This window comes from Pyrus communis, chromosome 8, assembly GCF_963583255.1.
Source record: "Pyrus communis chromosome 8, drPyrComm1.1, whole genome shotgun sequence".
Taxonomy (NCBI): domain Eukaryota; kingdom Viridiplantae; phylum Streptophyta; class Magnoliopsida; order Rosales; family Rosaceae; genus Pyrus; species Pyrus communis.
Genome location: NC_084810.1, coordinates 14156959 through 14177423, shown reverse-complemented (window position 1 = coordinate 14177423; position 20465 = coordinate 14156959). Strand labels below are relative to the sequence as shown.

General features: G+C 38.7%; 1 long non-coding RNA gene across 1 annotated transcript; it reads left to right on the top strand.

Moving 5' to 3' along the window:
* Positions 1-7971: 7971 nt before the first annotated feature.
* Positions 7972-9099, top strand: LOC137741423 (uncharacterized). The gene is made up of 4 exons (XR_011069294.1): positions 7972-8211; positions 8651-8690; positions 8778-8852; positions 9014-9099. It is a non-coding gene; the product is annotated as an uncharacterized lncRNA (long non-coding RNA).
* Positions 9100-20465: the final 11366 nt, after the last annotated feature.

Sequence of the window (20465 nt, the reverse complement as noted above, 5' to 3'; positions counted from 1 at the left end):
TTTTTAATTCAGTCTCCAAATGTATGCTTAAACATCATGGTATTTCTTTCTAGACAAACCATCCAGAACATTACCATTGCACCAGTTCCATAAAACTCTTACCTTTTTCTCTCCATTATTGAAAAAGTTCAAATGAATCTAAACATTTTTCATATCATTCATTTTGAAATCATTCGGCAAACTAAAAGTTCAAATGTTTAGATTCAGTCCCTGAAAATTAAAAATGAGTGTTATAAGATTTGAGAAATGTGGTGGTGTATGTAGAAAATATAAGGTGTATATTGAGAATGTGGGGTGTGGGGGTATTATGGGGAAGTATGTGGGGTGTATTAAGATAATTTTTAAGTGAAAAAGTAAATGCGAGGTGTATTAAGTATGTACGGTTTATTCAACAATTTGTGGGGTGTTAATATAATAAGCCTTAAATTATATAGGAATTCATTCAATTTTTTTTTGGGGTTTTTTAACTTTAATTCTTCAAGAAGATTAAAATTTAAAATAAATCTGGTGTTAGATTACATATTGATTATAATCCCTTGATGTGTCCTTAATTCAAAATAATTAATGTGCATTTTATTTAATGTCTCCCATTAAATATTTAAATTTATTAATATACAAATTTGAATTCATTTTTTGACCAAAAAAGAGTTTTTTAATTTATTAATTTTATTTAACATCTTCAAACTTAAAAGATTCAATTAATGTACCTAAATATTAGTACCGAAATGTGTGTACCAAAATGTATTATATTGAACTAATGTATTTAAATGTTAGTACCTAAATGTATGTACCGAAATATATGCACCGAAATGTATTATATTAAATTAATGTACCTAAATGTGTGTACCAAAATGTTAGTGCCTAAATGTATTATATTGAATTAATGTACCTAAATGTTTGTATCGAAATGTATGTACCGAAATGTGTGTACGTAAATTTATCCTCCGAAATGTATTATAATGAATTTAATGTACCTAAATGAAGAAGACAAAGTACATTAAAAATATATTCTATAACAAATTAGTTTATCTAAATGTTTACAACAAAATATATTACGATAAATGAAATGAAAATTATAATTATAATGAAATAAAATTAATACATCAAAAATTTGGAAGAAAAAGAGAAATAGTTAAAAAATCAAAATATAATTAATAAATGAGGTTATTAATGTATTAAGGGACTAAAATTAGATTTTGATCTTACACATGGTTTTAATCTAAAAATCATCTTTGCCAAGAATATATATATATATATATATATATATATATATATATATATTATCACACGAAATTTATAAATCTTTAATTAATAATAAATGCCCTTCTCTCAAGAAATACCAAGAAATGGCCTTCATTTCAAATTCACTCTTATATATTCGAAAATCTTATTGATCTCTTCAGGAGTTCCAATTAATTTCATATTATCAACATATACCACCATTGCAAACCCATAATTTAAATTTTCCTAGTCAAAATTTCATTAAGACAATTATACCACATCCTAATGGATGGAGTACATGTTCTATGATTGCGTAGTTGTTTTCGACGAATTTAGTCATTTTGGCACTTTCATATAGGTATTGGCATCTAATTCCACATATAAGTGTGCAGTGATGATGTCCATAAGACGCATGTCTAGTTTTTTCTAAAACTACAATACTTATTAACTAACGAATAATAAGAGAATATTGTTGAAGGGCTTTCCTATTGGCTAGTCAGACCACCACCTGTTATACTACTAAAGTTTCGTTGGATGATATTTGCCTCCCAAGAAGGTTTGGATCTTTGAAGGTTGCATTAGTGGAATAAAGTTCTGATGTGTAGACATGTTTGCCTTCTTTGTAAAGGTGACAATAATTTGTGGGTTAATTGGGTATCTATGTATCATCTTATGAGTAAATGCTTCGGGACTAGTATTCCTTCTCAATCTTGCTCTAGGTCAAGTTGTAGTTGACAATAATATGAGTTGAATATCAGAGTGTGTGACGAACAAGATTACAAAATAATAAGAATGTTATTAAACAAACAGAATGTCAATACGGAGCCTGACTTACTTATCAAACTAAATTACAAGCTATAATTATAGAAAACTAAACCTAAGAAATCCTAACTCGGAAGGGCTAGCCCAAATCCTAAACTAAGAAGCAGAACTCAAATACTAAAATAAACATAAATACTAATATTTTCCAACAATATGAAAGTGAGTAGCATTGTAAATGATGTTCGATGAATACTTTTGAGGCGAGCCTTGGAATCAGAATTTTCATCAACAATATTCTTAATATCAACTCTCGTGATAAAGTGAGGTGGCTCTGATAAAGTAACGGTATGTTCTTCACTTGGTCGTCTTGGCAACAAAGAGCCTCTGAACCTAAAGTTTCTTGGTCTAATCCCGCATGGTTCAATCAAAATGATCCTAGTGAGGCCTTTGTTCTTTGGCTTGCTACTACAGATATAATTCATGTTTACAACTTCAACATTGATCAAAGGTGTCCTTTGTAACTCTTAATTTGAATCCCACCAGCACCTCTTATTACTTTAGTCTAAAGTAAGGGGAACGCACTATGCAATTTTGGCTCAATTTCCCTTTATTTACGAGTTTGCCACGGGGCTGGGGGTAACGGCATTGTGCAATTTTGGCCCAATTTCACTTTATTTAAAAGTTTGCCACCGAGCTGATTTCAGCCTAAATTTCACTTTATTTACAAGATTACCACTGGGCTTAAGAATGGGTCTTCACTCTTTGAGGCTTTTGACTCAGGGGGAGAGAGGGAAGGGCGATAGAAGGGTTGAGAGGGAGACGTTCGCCGGGATTTCGAGGAGAGGATTTTCGAGAGAGACGTTCGTTTGGGTTTCGGGGATGGGAGGCCATGCCGCTACTTTTGATCCACGAGTGTGTGAGTCGTTGCTTTAGCCAAAACAGGTGCTCTCTCCATTTTTCATCTCTTCCATACTCAAACCCTAGCCGCTCCACCTCTCTCTCCCAGACATAAGCAAACTCCATCTGAAGGCCAAAGAATCCAAAGGTAAATCCTTCGAACTCTTCGATTATGAACATCTGAAAGCCGAAGAATCCGAAGGTGCTCTCTCCATTAATTTCAATCGTCTTTTTTTCCCCTTATTTCTTCTTCCTTTGCTTCGCTTTTGCTGCTGCTTCTTCTTCTTCTTCTTCCCCCTTTTGGTTCCCCCCTCTCTTTCTTTATTTCTTCTAATATTTTCTCTCTTTCTTGCTATCTTCAAATTCGACAACACTCTTTGGAGTTGGAGGCTTTTGCTCTGTTGGGTTTTTTTCCAATAACTCAAAGGGCCAAAAGGTATTCCCTTTTCATGTTCTTCTCTCCTAATTTCTTTAGGGTTAATTTCAATTTTCTTATGCTATTTGCAATGGTGCTTTTTAGGGTTTAACTATTTGATTTCACATATTCATATTGAGGCAAATGCCTCAATATCCAAAACTGTTAGTTTGTTATAACAGTAAAGTGTTAGTTGAGATAAGTAGTGGTACAATATGTAATTAGTCGTAGTTAGCTAAGGGTATTGTTGTACAAAGCCAAGGGCTATATATATACTCTAGTGTAATAACATTATCAATCAATGAGAAACATTTTATCCTAATCCAAACTCTCTCTACTTTTCTCATTTTCTTTCTGATTTATTTTCTTAGTCAGGAAGATATTGGTTTTTACATGGTATCACGCTACTCTGCCTCACGACGATCAATCCTCTTCTGTTGTTAAATCGATGAATGTTCATTGATTTCTCTACTGATTTGTCTATTCTCTCTGTAATTTGTGTTCTGATTTGATCTCTATCAGCTATGGCGTCACCCTCTGGAATTTCTTCCACTTTCGAATTCATATACCTCTCTGACAATTTAGAATATCGGTAGTAGTCCCGATCAAACTATCTTCCATGGCGTGCCTTGTTTATGTTGACTTTCCACCGGTACAAGCTCGTCGGCATCATTGATGGCACTGAATCATGCCTGCCGCCGCTCTTGCCTGATCGTTCTCTCAACTCTTCCTTCGAACTGTGGTATGAAAATGATCAAAACCTTCTTATTTGGTTGAACTCTACGCTGTTTGAAGAAATTATTCCCTTCACTATTGGTGTTTAATCATCGTGTGATCTCTGGCTAAAACTTGAGCAGATATTTGGGGAAGTATTTGATGCTCACATTCATCAATTACGCTTTCATCTTCAAACTGTCCAAAAAGGTTCTCAATCGATCTCGAAATATCTGCAACAAATTAAGGAAATTTCTGATTCTATTGCAGTTGTTGGCGCTGCAGTTCCTGATAGTGATTTAATTGTAGCGATTCTTCATGGTTTACCTAAGGAATTTGAGTCCTTCATTGACTTGATTATGCTTCGAACCTCATCTACTTCCCTGGATGAACTTCATGGTCTGCTACTTACAAAGGATCTATCTATGGCCCGCCGAAAGCAAGCTATATCATCCATCACCACTGAGCCCTTTCAAGCTTTTTCTGTGCAGTCTCAGGCACTTCTCCTCCCCACTCATTCACATGCATTTTCTATTCAACAGGAGCATCTGAATAATTCATTCAAGCATAATTCCAATCGCGGTCGCAACAATAATAGCAACACCACCAGAAGGTTCAATCGAAGGAATTTTTCTCGTAATACCTATTCAGGCAACAATCAAAGCAATTTTTCTTGTGGCAACTATCAGGGTTCTCCTGGCAATTTTTAGTACTCATCATCTCACGCAGGTTCTAAAGTTCCCTGTCAAATTTGTGGTTCCACCAGTCATGAGGCCATTAATTGCTTCGATCAGATGAACCCCAAGATCTTTGGAAAAGTACCACCTGCAAAATTGACTGCCTTCTGTGCTCATTACTTTTCTAAATCAAACCATTCTTGGCTGATCGACTCTGGCGCTACATCTCACATAACAAATGACATTTCTAATATCTCAGCTCATTCTCCTTATGCCGATGAAGATAAGGTTTATATTGGCGATGATAAAGGTTTGTCCATCTCTCATGTTGGTCATTCATCTTTGAATACTCCTCATGCTTCTTTTAAATTGAGCAATGTCTTACATGTTCCTCACATGACTCATTACTTGTTGTCAGCGTACCAATTCTTAAAAGACAATAATTATGCATTAACTCTTAACCCTGATGGATCCATTGTAAAGGATCGTATTTCGGGGAAGATGCTTTTGCGGGGTCTGGTTAAGGATGGATTATATCTCATTCAAGCATCCAGCTCAACACCTACATTTCCTTCAGCTTTCATAAGTGTCAAGGCTCCTGTTCAAGTTTGGCACCAACGACTGGGACATCCCTCTTCATCAATTTTTCGAAGAATCTTGTCTAGTAATAAAGTTGCACTACAAGGAAAATCTGTTGTCGATTTCTTTTGTAATGATTGTGCTCTTGCTAAGAATCACAAACTTCCCTTTTGTGTTTCTAGTTCTTCATCCACTCAGTTTTAGAGTTACTTCATTGTGACTTATGGGGACCTACCTCCAGTGTTTCACCTAGTGGTTTTCAGTATTATATGTTACTTGTTGATGATTACAGCAAGTATAACTAGTTTTTTTTCCTTAAAAGCTAAGTATGAAGCTTTTCATACATTTGTTGTATTCAAGTCTTATGTAGAGAACTATCTTGGTAATAAAATAAAGACTTTGCGTACGGATTCAAGGGGTGAGTTTACTTCCAATGTTTTTAACTCATTTCTCCAAACTCATGGCATTCTTCACCAATTAAGTTGTCTCCATACACCTGAACAAAATGGTTGTGCAAAGAGAAAGCACATACATCTTGTTGAAACTGCAAGAACTCTACTTGTTGCCTCCAAGGCTCCTCATCTCGATTGGGTGGAAGCTTTCTCCTCAGCTTTATATTTGATTAATAGGCTGCCAATTTCTAGGTTGTCACAGTCTCCATGGGAATTACTCTTTCACAGGCCTCCTGACTATTTGCATTCCCTAGCTCAAACCTTATGTTCAATCAAAATTGGATCCCAAAAGTGAAGCTTGTGTATTTCTTGGTTATAGTTTACAACACAAGGGCTACAGATGTCTCAATCCAAATATTGGCATGATGTATATATCTAGACATGTTCTCTTTGATGAAGGCACTTATCCATTTCACAAGTCCACCAACCTATCATCAGTTCCCAATGCTTCTATTAGCTCACCATCGGTTAATTCACAATTTTATGTGCCTATTTCTTAAATCAATTGGATATAAGCAATGTCTTCCTTCATGGTGATTTAAGAGAAGACGTGTATATGGAGCAACCTGCAGGTTTTATTGATCCCTCAAAGCCTTAGCATGTTAGCAAATTGAGAAAATTCCTTTATGGCCTAAAACTGGCACTAAGGGCATGGTTTGACAAATTATTTCAGGTCTTACAAACTTTTTGTTTTGCCCAATCTTCTTCATATGCATTTTATTTGTTCTCAAAGGACCTACCTTGGTAATAGTGCTGGTATATGTAGATGATATACTTGTTACAAGTCCCAACATTGCCCTCTGTCAATCTTTTATTCAGAAATTGAGTGCCATTTCCAGTCAAAGATTTGGGCCATTTGCACTACTTTCTGGGACTGGACGTTTAAATAACACCTAAGGGTATCTTTCTTCACCAAAGCAAGTATCTCATTGATCTCCTTTAAAAGACAAATATGGAAGGTTCTAAACCTTGCTACACTCCTCTCAGTTCTACCAAACTTGATCACAATGGTCCTCTTCTGTCTAATTACGCTAATTACAGGTCTATTGTTGGTGGTCTCCAATATTTGCCTTAGACAAAACCTAATCTCTCCTTTGCAATGAATCAACTTTGCCAATTCATGCATGCTCCGAGAGACCAACATCTGCAGGTTGCTGAACGAGTTCTTCGATACTTGAAAGGAACAATTTCTTAAGGCATTTGGTTTAAAAAAAGTTCTCTTCATCTCACTGCATACTCAAATGCCGATTGTGCAGGTTGCCTATTTAATTGTAGATTTACTAGTGGTTATAGTGTCTTTCTTGGTTCAAATCTAATCAGCTGGAGTGCAAAGAAATAAGCTATTATAGCTTGATCATCCACCAAAGTTGAGTATCGGTCCTTGGCACACACAGCTGCAAAGCTTACCTAGATATGCAAAATATTTCATGATATTGGCTTTCCTCTCAGTTCTACTCCTACCCTATGGTGTGATAACGTCTCAACTATCTCTCTTGCTTCAAATCCTGTTTTTCATTCAAGAACCAAACATGTCGAAATAGATTATCACTATATTTGAGAGTTGGTTCTTACAAATCTTATCAAAGTTAAGTTTGTTTGTAGGGAAGATCAGTTGGCCGATATTTACACCAAGTCTCTGTCCAAAAATAGGTTTTGTTACTTAAAATCCAAGCTTCCCATTGGCACTCTTGCTGAGTCCAATATTAGCTTGAGGGGGTGTATTGAGGTAAATGCCTCGGTATCTAAAACTGTTAGTTTGTCATAACAATAAAGTGTTAGTTGAGATGAATAGTGGTACAATATGCAATTAGTCATAGTTAGCTAAAGGTATTGTTGTACAAAGCCAAGGGGTACACACACACACACACACACACACACACACTCTAGTGTAATAACATTATCAATCAATGAGAAACATTTTATCCTAATCCAATCTCTCTCTACTTTTCTCCTTTTCTCTCTAATCTATTTTCTTAGTCAGGAAGATATTGGTTTCTACAATTCATTCTAGACAAATTAGGATTTGATAGGATTTTAATAGACTTTGAAATCTAGGTGTAGTTAATTAAAATTTTAGAAGAGGATTTTAAAAGATTCTGAAATCATGATGTAGTTAAATTAGGATTTAAGAGGATTTTAAAAATCCATTCAAATCCAGAGGTAGTCAATTATGATTTTAAAAAAGTCCACACAAGTATAGGTGTAGTCAAAATCTCAAAGATTTAGTAGGATTTTATTAGGTGAAGGATTTTGATGGATTTTAAAGAGGTGGTATAAATACCAAATGCCATCCAAAATTTAATCCTAACCCCTCTGATTCCTTTTCACGCCAGACGAAGATGAACAGGCCATTCCATCTATCTGTCAAGCAACTGTCTTTTTCACCGATGCTCATATCGAGCAGAAGAAAGTGTCTGATGCCATTTGGCTTTTGATCTCTCTCAATACGACGCTATTCCCACTCCAGTCAAGTTGATTCTCTGAAATATCTCAGGTATGATTTTTCACCTAGACCTTGAAAATTTTCTTTTCATTGCTTCCAAACTTTGAATAATTTTTTTCTACGTTGTATGTTTCGAAAATGAACTTGTGGTTGTTGATTGAAACGGGAATCACAATTTATCTTTGTTTTGTGACTCTCTGCATTCCCAGTTCCACTTTCCACTTTTGTGGGTACTATGCATATTTAGAATCCGTCAAAATCCAAAAGAATTGTAAACTCTATTAAAATCCTTTAAAATCTGTCACTGAACAACAATCTATTAAAATCCTGAGAAATGCAAATTGACTACATCCCCTACATAGTTACATTTTAAATTCGTATTTCATAACTTGGTTACTTGATTCTAATGTCGATTCGTTACAACAGTAGCGAACTTTTTCTTTCAATAATTTAATCTGATGTAACTCTGTTTTTGTGCTCTCATGTCTAGGTTGGTCGAGGACATGGGGAGAAGAGCATTTTGGAAATGGGTACGAAAGGAAATAAACTTGCTGAACTGCATTGTCATCTGTTGTTCTGGTTTTTCTTAGACAAGTTAACTTGCTCTCTCTTTGCAGTAAGGTGCACAAATATGGGAAAAGCACGACAGGGGAAAGCTGGGATATTGTTGTGGATGAGGAGACCTATTACGAGTAAGAGGCTGGACTTGGTTCTGGTTCTGGTTCTGTGCGCATATAGTATGTTGAAGCAGTCGAAAGGATTTCAGGGGAACCAAATATAAATAATTTAGATTACATCTTCTGGTATTGCTCTTACTGTAAAAGTAATTTTGATCTTTCACTTTTTGATGAAGGGCTGAGCCGCCTTACGGGTGGGCAGATGTTGTTGGTGACTGTAGCCAACTGCTGTCAATTAAGCCTCGGGAAAGGCCAGCTGGCGTCTACCTTGCCCTTGATTTTGGATCATCGTCGCCTTCAGTTGATGAACCACCAGATGGATTTTCTCCAATAACGTGCGGCTCAAAGAATTTTGTATGCGTTTTCGCGTATTTTTGTACTCTGAATAATTCTAATCAAATTCCATTGCTCCTAAGCTAAGGTCAGAATTTGTAGCATATAAGGGAAGGTTAGCAGATACTTGCCAATTATCCAAAGCTGGATATTAAGGTCTTTAAGCTTAATATCTTTTGGTATGTGTAGCATCTGCTTGGAAAAGGTTTCAACTTTAATGTCTGTATGTGTTATTACTCTTCACTGATTGTCAAGAACTAGGATTAAAGAAAAGCGTCCTTTAAAGTTTAAACTGGAAGGGGGCAGGTTATAAATTACAGGTGAAATGAAACTAGAAATATATAGTCTTATGATTTGTGTCTAAAAACACAATAAAGAATATTACGTCCATCCATGATAACAATAAGATTGTTTTTTATGTGGTTCACCATGAACCACCTCTTTTTGATCACCTATTATACTTGAATATGATTTTCAATTTGTTGGTGCTACAACAAAAACATGTCCTTAACTGTGACAAGTAAGCATTATAATTCCACTTTGTGGATTGATATTAAGTTGGCTTATGGAATAATATAAGGTCGTGTCATGGTTCAACATTTCTACATTCTTTATAGCTAGGATATTTTTTTTCTTTGTGAAATTTTGACCTCGTGCTTTTCAGTTAAGAAGCCCGATTATTGTTGCAATTTGTTTATGGGAAGTTTAATAGCCCCATTGGTTCAGCTAGGCGCTGTTCCCCTGCCGAGTTGAGAGCGTTTGAGGACCTTGGCATAGCATCAGAGCATGTGGAAGAATCTTACCTAGCTGCTTTCTTAGCTTGTTGGCTTTGTAAGTTTGTTTTTCCAATCGGCGACGTCAACTTTGTTCGTCCTGGGGTTTTCAAAGTTGCTAACAAGATGGCTGCAGGTGAATCTTTCAGTCTTGCTATCCCGGTTTTGGCCAATATTTATAATGGCTTGAGTGTTGTTTCGAACTCAGCAAACACTGAAGATCGTGCCGCGGTTCTTCCCTACCATTATATGTATGGTTGGTTGGGTGAGTACTTCGGTACTCATTTTTTTTCTTCAACTCTAAACAAGTCAGGGCCTTTGATGACGAAGTATTCTGGCGTGCTTTCTTCGAAGAGCCTCGATGATTCCCAGGCGCAAGCACTGTTTAGAAGCTGCGAAGGCTTGAAGATGGACTATCTGGCGAGAGTTGGCTCGGTGCGGCGAGGCATCATGGACGATTCACATCTTCGCTTCTCAGACTTATCTTACCTTATAAGTCTTCGCTCAGGGTATGTTTCTTTGCGGCAAGAAGATCGATGCATTGTTCAGCCGTATAGTCCCCACCGTTTCAGCAGGCAATTTGGTTTTGTCCAACATGTGTCAGGCAAGCTGAAGGAAAAAAAACAATTAGACTCTTTGCAAGCCGTGTATATGCATTGGGAGTCTTGTACCCGTGCATGTACAAATGCTTCTGTCACCCTGCCGGCCAAGGACGAGTTCAAGAGTAGTCCAGTAACCCGTGCTTACGTAAGTTGGTGGTCAAAGATATATTATGAGAATTTGGGGATGGCAAGTGGTACCAATTCTTCTCATTCACACCTTAATGTATTGAATGAGGGGTGTTCTGTGGTTCCTACACAACTGATATCTTTTGATTGCGCGAGTGCTGCTACTTTGCAAGATAGACCAGTGGTTTTAGTCCCTCAATGCCCACACTTGTCTTCTCAACATCTGGATGTATCTGAAGAGGCTGGTGATGAAGTTGATTCGCACGAAGATGGACTTGTTTTGCGGCAGGGTCAACAAGTTTTAAACAAGCGACGTCTTGAAGGCGCTCAGGCCGATAGCGATGTCAATTTTCGTCATAAGAAGAAAGAAGTGTTTAGGTTCCCTCAACTTGATGGCAGTGTGTTGTTTGAGAAAGACGTATGCATCTTCTTCTCTCTTATGACTTCCTCTGCTTTCATTGTTCTAGCTTTTGCTTCTAACAGCTTTCTTTGTTTTCTTTAGGTTGGGCCTTCTTGTTCTTTTGACTTGGCGACCACAGGTATTTATTCTTATACGGAGATGCTATTTGGAGGCGACCTACCTACAGGCGAGGAGATTGGGGATCCACCTGGTACAGAGCTTATCCCAAGTTCGTCAAGTTTCGCAAGTTTGCCGTGTGTAGGTGGAGGCATGCAAGATCCCGTCATGCGTTCTACACCTTTGCCAGCTAGCTCTGAGATCTCTCTGAGAGGGCCAAACCTTAGTGGTACTGAGCAGCTTATTCATCGCATTAATCTTCGTGCGGCAATGGATATCAAGAGCCATATTGAGGGGAGGATTTCGAAATGCCCGTCGGAGGACCTTGCGTTGCTTAAGGAGGACTTGTCGAAACTTATTTCTGCAATTGACAATCTTAACATTGATTCTTCATCCTTAAAGATCAAAATTGCTGAAATTATGGCCGCCTCAACTGAGTATTCTTCCTTGCGTGCTATTTCCTTGAAGAAGTTGAGTTCCTTGAGATCATCGATCGTGGCTTGCCCCCCATCTTCGAGCTGTGGTGGTGCAGCAGTGACATCTTCCTCGGAGATTTCGTCTTCTTTACCTTTTTGAACCGTGACGTGGAAAACATCTTGGATCTACTCTTCGGTGCTGTCTTCTCGAGCTTGTTGGCATAAGGATTGTCTGGTGTTCTGGGAGAGGCGTTCCTCGCAATCTTTATAGGAATGAGCCTTGACCGAGGAATTGAAGACGTCTTCGAGGAAGAAAAGATCCCGCATGAACGATCTTTGTGTTGTAATTTCATCATCCTCAACATTTTCATGTAGCTTTGAAGGTTGACGGTAGCTGCTTTGCCCCCTTTCCGACTGGTGAACTTGTGGACAAGACATATGTTTCTCGTGCAGTTTCTTCGGAGTGACATGAATCCATCCTTCATCTTCACTTGACTTGACTGACATGGTTTTGGAGCGTGCCCCCAGCGGTTGAGGTGAAGACTTTGAGTCGAAAGAGCCAGAAGTGACATCTTTCTTAGGGATTTCATCTTCAGTGCCGTTCTCTTGGGTTTGTTGGCATGAAGATTTGCCAGTGTGGACGATGATGCGCCTCCTTACCTTCAGTGGTCCTTTTGTGTCAACCTCTAGGATTGCTCGGCGCTTCATCCTTGAAGGATCAGGCTTCGAACGTCGTCCTTTTCTCCTAACCCATCGAGCTTTTCTCCCTTTGGGGTTGTCTTCCTATTTCCAAAAGGCTTCTCATTATCTTCAAATCTTTCTGAAGCTGATCGTCGCAGAGGAGAGATAACTGTGTCGCTTTGTTTCTTAAGCTTTAACAACCTTTCAAAAACAGAGCTTTGGGATGCCGGCGCGTTAAGCCTCTTGAAGACAGAGGTTCGCTATTGACCACCAATGCGATTAAGCACTAAAGTTCTGGAGCTTGAATGGCTCGTTCTATCGAAGACCGACGTCCGAGGGGAGGGTTTAGGCTCTTCTTGGTCTTGTTCAATGCTCATGCTGACGTATTGAGTGCTAGTGTTTTTCACTTTGTTTGAAATCGTCACAGGTGCATTTGGTGTGAAACCAAGTCCGGCTTTGTTGTTATCAACTCCGTAACCATGCTCCTTCAACTTCTTTTGAGTTTTGGTGAGGTTACGTTCTTCGTCATTGACAGTGTTTGAAACCTTCTTTCCAGCCACCGCAGAAGAAGCGAAGTCGTACCCGGCCTTTGACATGAGTTTGTAGGCGTTAGGGTCGAAACCTTCCTCGGTCCTCTTGGTTGGGAGAAAGCTTGATTCCACCTTCTTTGGTAGAGCTTTTATGAAGCCTTGTGGTAGTCTTGCGGCCTTAGCACCCCCTAGCTGTGTCAGAGGCAAAACTGCATTCGCCTTGAGCAACTTCACGTTATCCGTGTGCCATTGTGTGTCGGCTTTTCTAGTTTCGAATGGAGATTGACCATTCTTTCTTCTTGACATCGGGATATACCGGAATATGGGTGTGTTCGGTCCTTCTGACGGCATCCTACTCCCTTTGATTGTTGCAGGTTTAGCAAACTCGTCATCATCTTTGCTTGAAGATGGCACGGCCTGCTCTTTTTGCTTTTTAGGCATGGCTTGCCACTCCTATTTTTTAGGTGCTGCTCTGCCCGTGGATTTGATCTCTTCCGGAAGGGCTTCGGGTACCGTCTCTTCATCCATGTAGAACTTGGCATCTGCAAAGTGTGATTCGGCTTCGGTGAATGGCTTGGTATCACCTTGGATCACCTTCACTCCTTCTCGGTAAAATTTTAGGCATTGGTGAAGGGTGGACGGCACTACCCCATTTGCGTGGATCCAAGGTCTTCCTAAGAGCAAGCTGTAGGAAGTTCTTGCATCAATCACGTGGAATATCGTGCTTGATTTGAGCTCACCCATGGTCATCTTTACTCGGATCATGCCCATCGCCCTTTGTCCTCCTTGGTTAAAACCCTGGATTAGCAGACGGCTTAGGGATAGTTCATTCACCTTGATGCCGATTATGGTCATTGTTGATTTTGGCATGATGTTTATGGCCGACCCACCATCCACAAGCATGCGGTTAACTTTGTATTCCCTTATGTACCCAGAGACGAAGAGAGGACGGTTGTGAGGCTTTGATCCCAACAGTAGGTCTTCGTCAGTGAAGTTAATTACGTCATAGGTGGCACAACATGTGGCACATTCATGTGGCTGAAGCTTCGAGCCTTCATCGTTACTTTCTTGCACTTCGTGGTCGTCGGGACCTGCCAAGACTGCTGCTAGTGCTCTTCGCATCTTTTTTGGCAATGGTAGCGCTTCCTCGATGCTAAAGTGTGTTAGCAGACCTTCTCCAGGTGTAAGGGTCTTTTCTACCTCAGTGGCGATAGCTTTGCCTTTTGAGGGCTCTTCTATTTCTACTTCAACCATGTGACAGGCCACGGTAGTGCACTGTTGGAAAAAGTCATTCGGGAAGTACTCACGCAAGGAAACGGGAATGCGTGGCTCCTGCTCCATAGGTTCCCTAGCATATGTTGTTTTATTATGCTTTATGTTTCTTTTAGGCTTCGCATTGTTGCGGTCGTGGTGATTTCTTCTTTGTTCCACCTTTGGCTGTATGACTTGTGGTCTTGGTTTCCTTGTCTTTTTGTAGGTTACCATTATCCATCCTTCTTCATCATCAGCATGTGTATCTTGGTCGCTTCTCTCCAGTGATGGTTGTGTAGGAGGTGCCGTGCAACTTAAGCATTCACGGGAACGGTCAGGTGTCATTTGGAGAGGCACAGGATTAAACGATCCAAACGCAATTGTAGTGGTATGCGTTGCGGCCGTGTCCTCAAGGTCGAGCTCAATTTGCCCTTGTTGTGCTAGCTTCATGATGAGTTCTTTGAGAACGAAGCACTTGCCAACAGGATGGCTCACAATACGATGGTACTTGCAGTACCTAGGATCGTTTGTGCGATTCATTTCTTCAGGAAGCTTGCATTCGGGTAGCTCAATCACCTTTTTTTCCAGCAAGTCATCTAACATGGCAGCCATGTCAGAGTCAGGAAAAGGGTACGTTTTCTGTTCCAACTCTCTCAAGGTGCTCTTGTATCTGTCTTGGGTGCGAGAAGGCTCACTTGTCTTTATCTCCTTCGCTTTCTTCTTGGAGGAGATCTTGATGGGCGCTGAGGAGGTCTTGATGGGCGCTGAAGAGGTCTTGATGGGGGTAGTGTTGACGGTGAAAGCTTCCTTAGCGGGCTTCTTCCCGGTCTTGTCTACATTTGGGGCGAATACTTTATCCTTATTGAAGTTAGTAATCGGCTCCTTTTTCCCGTGATTAGCGATACTCAGCTCCATGTCGTGGGAACGAGTTGCTAGCTCTTCGAATGTTCTTGGTTTTATGCCTTGGAGGATGTAATGTAACCCCCAGTGCATGCCTTGAACGCACATCTCAATGGCAGAGGTTTCAGAAAGCCGATCTTTGCAATCCAGACTTAAGGAGCGCCATCTATTTATGTAGTCAACGACAGGTTCATCTCTCCACTGTTTCGTACTGGTCAGCTCTAGCATGCTTACAGTACGACGAGTGCTGTAGAAACGGTTGAGGAATTCCCTTTCTAGCTGGTCCCAACTGTTGATAGACTCAGGTTCGAGGTCAGTGTACCAGTCAAAAGCGTTACTTTTCAGCGAACGCACGAACTGTTTGACGAGGTAGTCTCCCTCTGTCCCAGCATTGTTGCAAGTTTCAATGAAATGGGCGACATGTTGCTTCGGGTTGCCTTTTCCATTTTACTGCATGAATTTTGGGGGCTGATAACCCCTTGGCATCTTCAAAGCATCAATCTTCTTGGAGTAAGGCTTTGAGTACAGTACGGAGTCATGCGAGCTTCCTTCGTACTGTGTCTTGACAGTGTTTGCGATCATCTCCTGTAACTGCTGGATAGAGAGAGATCCCATGAATGCCGTTGCTTGGTCTAGCTTCGGCTTCTCTTCAACTTTCTCCACTGGTGGCTCCTCTTCTTCGTCGTCTTCTTTCTTTAATAGGCCAATATTTGGGTCGACTTTCACGTCGGGCAGCGCATCTAGTTGGTTGACAAGTGCGGCAATCTGCAAGTCCTTCTCTTCCACAGTCCGTGTGAGCTTTGCGATTGCTTCATTCATCTGAGCTAGCTGCTCCTCGATTGAAGTTGCTCCAGTGGTCATAACTTGCATGGTTGTACTGCCGCTCGAATCAGCGTCGGAGAGTAGGGACTCTGAGTATTTCCTCGGGCTTTCCCCCTTTGATGCCCTTAGCGAGGCTAAGGTGATCACAGGCTCGTACCTCAAGTGCTCTTGTTCCTTTGACAGAGTTAATGCAGGGGCGGAAGCCGCAGCAAAAAGAGCTCTTGCCTTACTTCGGGTTATGATGCCCGAAATATCACCACTTGCGGTGATGATGTTCTTGTTCTTTGCTTTGATTGCAGGAACAGCTTGATCCTTTCTTGATGCCATTTGCGTTTTTCGATGATTTGAGGATAGAGATGAGAGGTAGAGATGTCCCACTGGGCGTGCCAAGTTTGTAAACACGAAAAGTTCCTGAAAAAAACAAGAAACAAGAATAATGAGTACAAAATATATTTTGTATTTAATGATTTTGGGGTTACAATCTCTTTGTAATTTGATCCTATGATTCTATCTTCGTAGGGTGTAGGTTTGTGGATGAGCTGTTGATCCAAAGGGCCGTCGGGGCTTGATCTAGGGATGAACAGTTGATGAACGGATCTTCAAGGGGCATTGGGCTTGCTCTTGAAGAATGGGTGTATGGGTTTGTGGATGAGCTGTTGATCCAAAGGGCCGTCGGGGCTTGATCTAGGGATGAACGGATCTTCAAGGGGCGTTGGGCTTGCTCTTGAAGAATGGGTGTATGGGTTTGTGGATGAGCTGTTGATCCAAAGGGCCGTCGGGGCTTGATCTAGGGATGAACAGTTGATGAACGGATCTTCGAGGGCTTTTGGGCTTGCTCTTGAAGAATGGGTGTATGGATTTCTTCAAGGGCTTTTGGGCTTGATCTTGAAGGTTGATGGATGAGCGGATCTTCAAGGGCTTTTGGGCTTAATCTTGAAGAACGATTGGATGTGTGGATTTGTTGAGGTTGTTGATCCAAAGGGCCGTTGGGGCTTGATCTTAGGATGAACGGATGATGAACGGATCTTCGGATTTGACGAAGAACAAAGATAGCTTTCTTGGTCCTTCGAGATTTGCTTGAGAGCTTTAGAGTTTCAAGGCTTCAAGGTTTTGGTGTAATGTAAATTTCTTTCTTTCTTTCTTCTTCTTTCTCTCCTTCCTTCCTTCAAAATGAATGCCTTGGCTTCCTATTTATAGAATTCCAAAACTTGATTTTTGGATTTAAATAATCAGATGAAATAAATCATTTCTGCCAGGTAATGACACGTGTCCTATTTGATGACTTTTCCAATTTATTTCAATTTTTCGTTGAGTCGCACGCTACATGTAAAATTTATGTGACACGTGAGCGTTGAAATTTTAATTATTGGTCAACATTCACTTCACCGAAATTTCGATGTCCACAGTAATATAGTTGGCGTGTTGGGGCTGATCGTGGAGATTCTGTTTACACTGTAATTGCTGTTGTAAACAGTCCATATATGCTGCTTAAAGGCTGGTATCGACTGATTCATGATCTGATCACTCGAGAAGGTCCATTTCTTGAAATAGCTCGCATCCTTATTGCTGGTTTGACAAGCATTCTGTGGCTAATTGTGGTTGTTTCAAGTATCGTGTTGGCAGTTTTCATGAACATTTTAATTGGATTGTATGCATCAGTTGTAGTATATCAGGTTTGCTTACACCAGACTATAATCATTGTAATCTCCTTGGCCTTTCATGATAAGTAAAATTATACATTTTTTTAACCGTTTGGAAATGCAAGAGAGATCTTAGGAAAGGTGTGGTACATGATTGCAATGATGGCTGAATTTGATGAGTACACGAATGATCGGCTATATCTTCAAGGGGGATCAATCTTTCCAAAGTTAATGACTTTCCCGCTTATGAAATATTGTTCCTTAAGCTCATTAAGTTTTACCGCAGAAAGTTACTTTCAGAAAGTGAGTAAACTTTCTTCTTATCTATCTTATATTTTGGTCATTTCCATCAATCAGTAACTATGTTTTATGCCTGACAGCTTCAATCCTCTTGATTCCCATGTATGACTTGAATCCTATAAAATTGGCCATTGGGAATGAAAAGTAGCTTCATTGCTGTATATTTATCATTTTTGGTTGTATCATGTGAAATTAATTGTCGCTTGATGAGCTTAGATTCCTAAAAGGTTCGATATTAAAATGACATCAATTTGCACAATGAATGATTCAAGAGGTCTCAAATGAGTTTTATCGATATTAATAACAAAAAATCTTGATATTTTAGTATAGCTAGTGACAATGAACGGTTCGATATTGAACTGTTCAAATTCGTGGATTTGGGTAAGAAACTAAGAAACCCTGATATTTTCTTTCGGTTTTAAGAGTTGAAATGGACATGCATGTGTTTTTCTTTGTGAGATATAAGAAATTGAGAAATTTTTTGTTTATCATTCTGGAGTGGGAGGGGTATTGTCAGAAATAAGAGAACTAGCAATTTTAATCAATTTGATAAATTAAGAATATAGAGGTAGCGATCTACACAAAATATGTTAATAAATTGGTTGATGGGTTTTCAATTCCGTGTTATTATTGGCTCTGATGCTTTTGTTTGACTTATGTGTATGATAGAATTGATATGTTCTATGTATGTGAGCTTGCTTAAAATATAGCTAGGAAACATCTTTCCTTTTTTTGGAATACTCTGAAGTATAGCTAGGAAACATCTTTCCTCTTTCATTTGGGCAAACATTTATGTCCTACACTGTTAACTTTCTTTAATGTTTAGTCTGGATTTTATAAGTTCTTTTTAAAGTTTGGCACAAAATTGCTTTTCTTTTCTTGGGGTGCAAGGAAACAGAGGAAGGGAAAGAATCAAAGTCTGGATTTATCAAATACTTGGTAGATATTCCATGCATTTTGCAGCTGGAATCTTTTGGTAGACACTTAACCCTTTAATCAAAGCCTATATATCCCAATAGGTTTTGTAAGTGGCATCAAATAGTTAATTGCTTTTTTCTTGGTAAGTACCAAAATGTTTACACTTTCAGCTTAACAGAAAATGATAAATTGAGACAAACTTGGAACCTAATAATCAATATTAGCAAACCCATAAACTTATTTGGTGACTACCATGATATTGTTTCAATATTCTAATTTTGCTTGCAATTTTGTTCTTTCTAGGACATTAAAGTGCATTTTTGGTTTTTAAGTTTCACCATCAAACACCAACTGTTTGATTGTGATCTCTCTGTGAGATTGGACATATGATTTAAAAATTATGAGAAGAAGCGGAGAGCAATCTGTCTCAGTTTTGGAATGTGTTGGAATCAAAGAAGCTAACTTTGAATTTTCTTGAAATATATTAATTATTTTAGACGTAGGAATTCTCCATGTTTTATCTGGTAGTTGAAAATATAAATTTGGGACTTCTTCCATTTAGTTATTTGGGAGTTTGAATTTATAATTGTAGATTTGTGTTTGTTTGCCCAGTTGCTATTTCAAAGCTGGAGGAGGCATTGTGGATTAATGATAGGAAATATGATGCTATGTGGTACTGGGAAATGCTTAAACTGCTTGCGCATTATGCACTCTGGACCAAATGAGGCAACAATTCCAAAAGGTGTTGCAGTGCTTCCAGAAGGCTTTCAAATAGGTACTTCCACTTACAAATCTCAAAGAAACTATATTGTTTTTTCAACTTTCAATGTGTAATAAGGAGGGTAGTGAGATTGACTGCATAATTTGTAATTTGGGTTTAGTGACTTATAAAATTGCAATTTCAAAGATCTTAAATTATAGCTTAGTTATCCATTTTTGAAATTCATGTGCAGAGTAATTGATAGATGTAATGCTATTTAAAAATTGTTATTACTGTGATTGTGCAGTGCTTACTATGTATTTGCTTAGCTTAATTATAAATTACGAGTGGTTGAAAGTTAGAATTTTATTCATGCAGTTTGTGCAGAGAAGAGTGTCTCATTACAAGGAACTCAATCCAATAGAATATTTACTACTTTTAAAAGCATTTTGTGAACTTGCTCAAGTCAATCCTTAATTTTCATCTACTTTTTATTTCTTTATGTCTAGGTGATTTACATGGTTTGTAACCATTAAATCACTCAACTTTATATTTACAATTATGTTTCTAATTGTTGATATCAATTAAAATACTATTATTCAGGTTATTAGATTTTGTGCTATATGTTAACATATTCATTTTAATAAGTACCACTTGCTTTGATGCATTGAAAATGCTAATTTTGTGACAAGAAAATAATCTTATTTGCTGTTTAATAAAACTTATAATTAGAGAATCTGTTAGAAGAGAATGATACATAATTATTCATGCAATTTGTAATCCCACAGCAACGCCCTCAAGCATTACTAGCTAGTTACACCTATTGTGATGGGATTTGTGTGAGCCTTTTGAGTAAGTGTAATGAGAATTGGCTTTGTTGTCCATTGCCAAATTTTTATTGAGAAAGTTTTTGATAAGTGGAAGGGTAAGCATTTGATAAATTTGATTTAAAAGCTTTGCCTAGCTTCTACTATTTATGCCATATGGAGAGAGAAACAAAATGATCTTCAGAAATGAAAGCAAGAATTCAATGCACGACTCTAAAGACCATCATCAATTCTATTTAGTACACTACTGGGCTGCTGAAAGTTCAGCACAACAGCCATTCTTGCTGATATC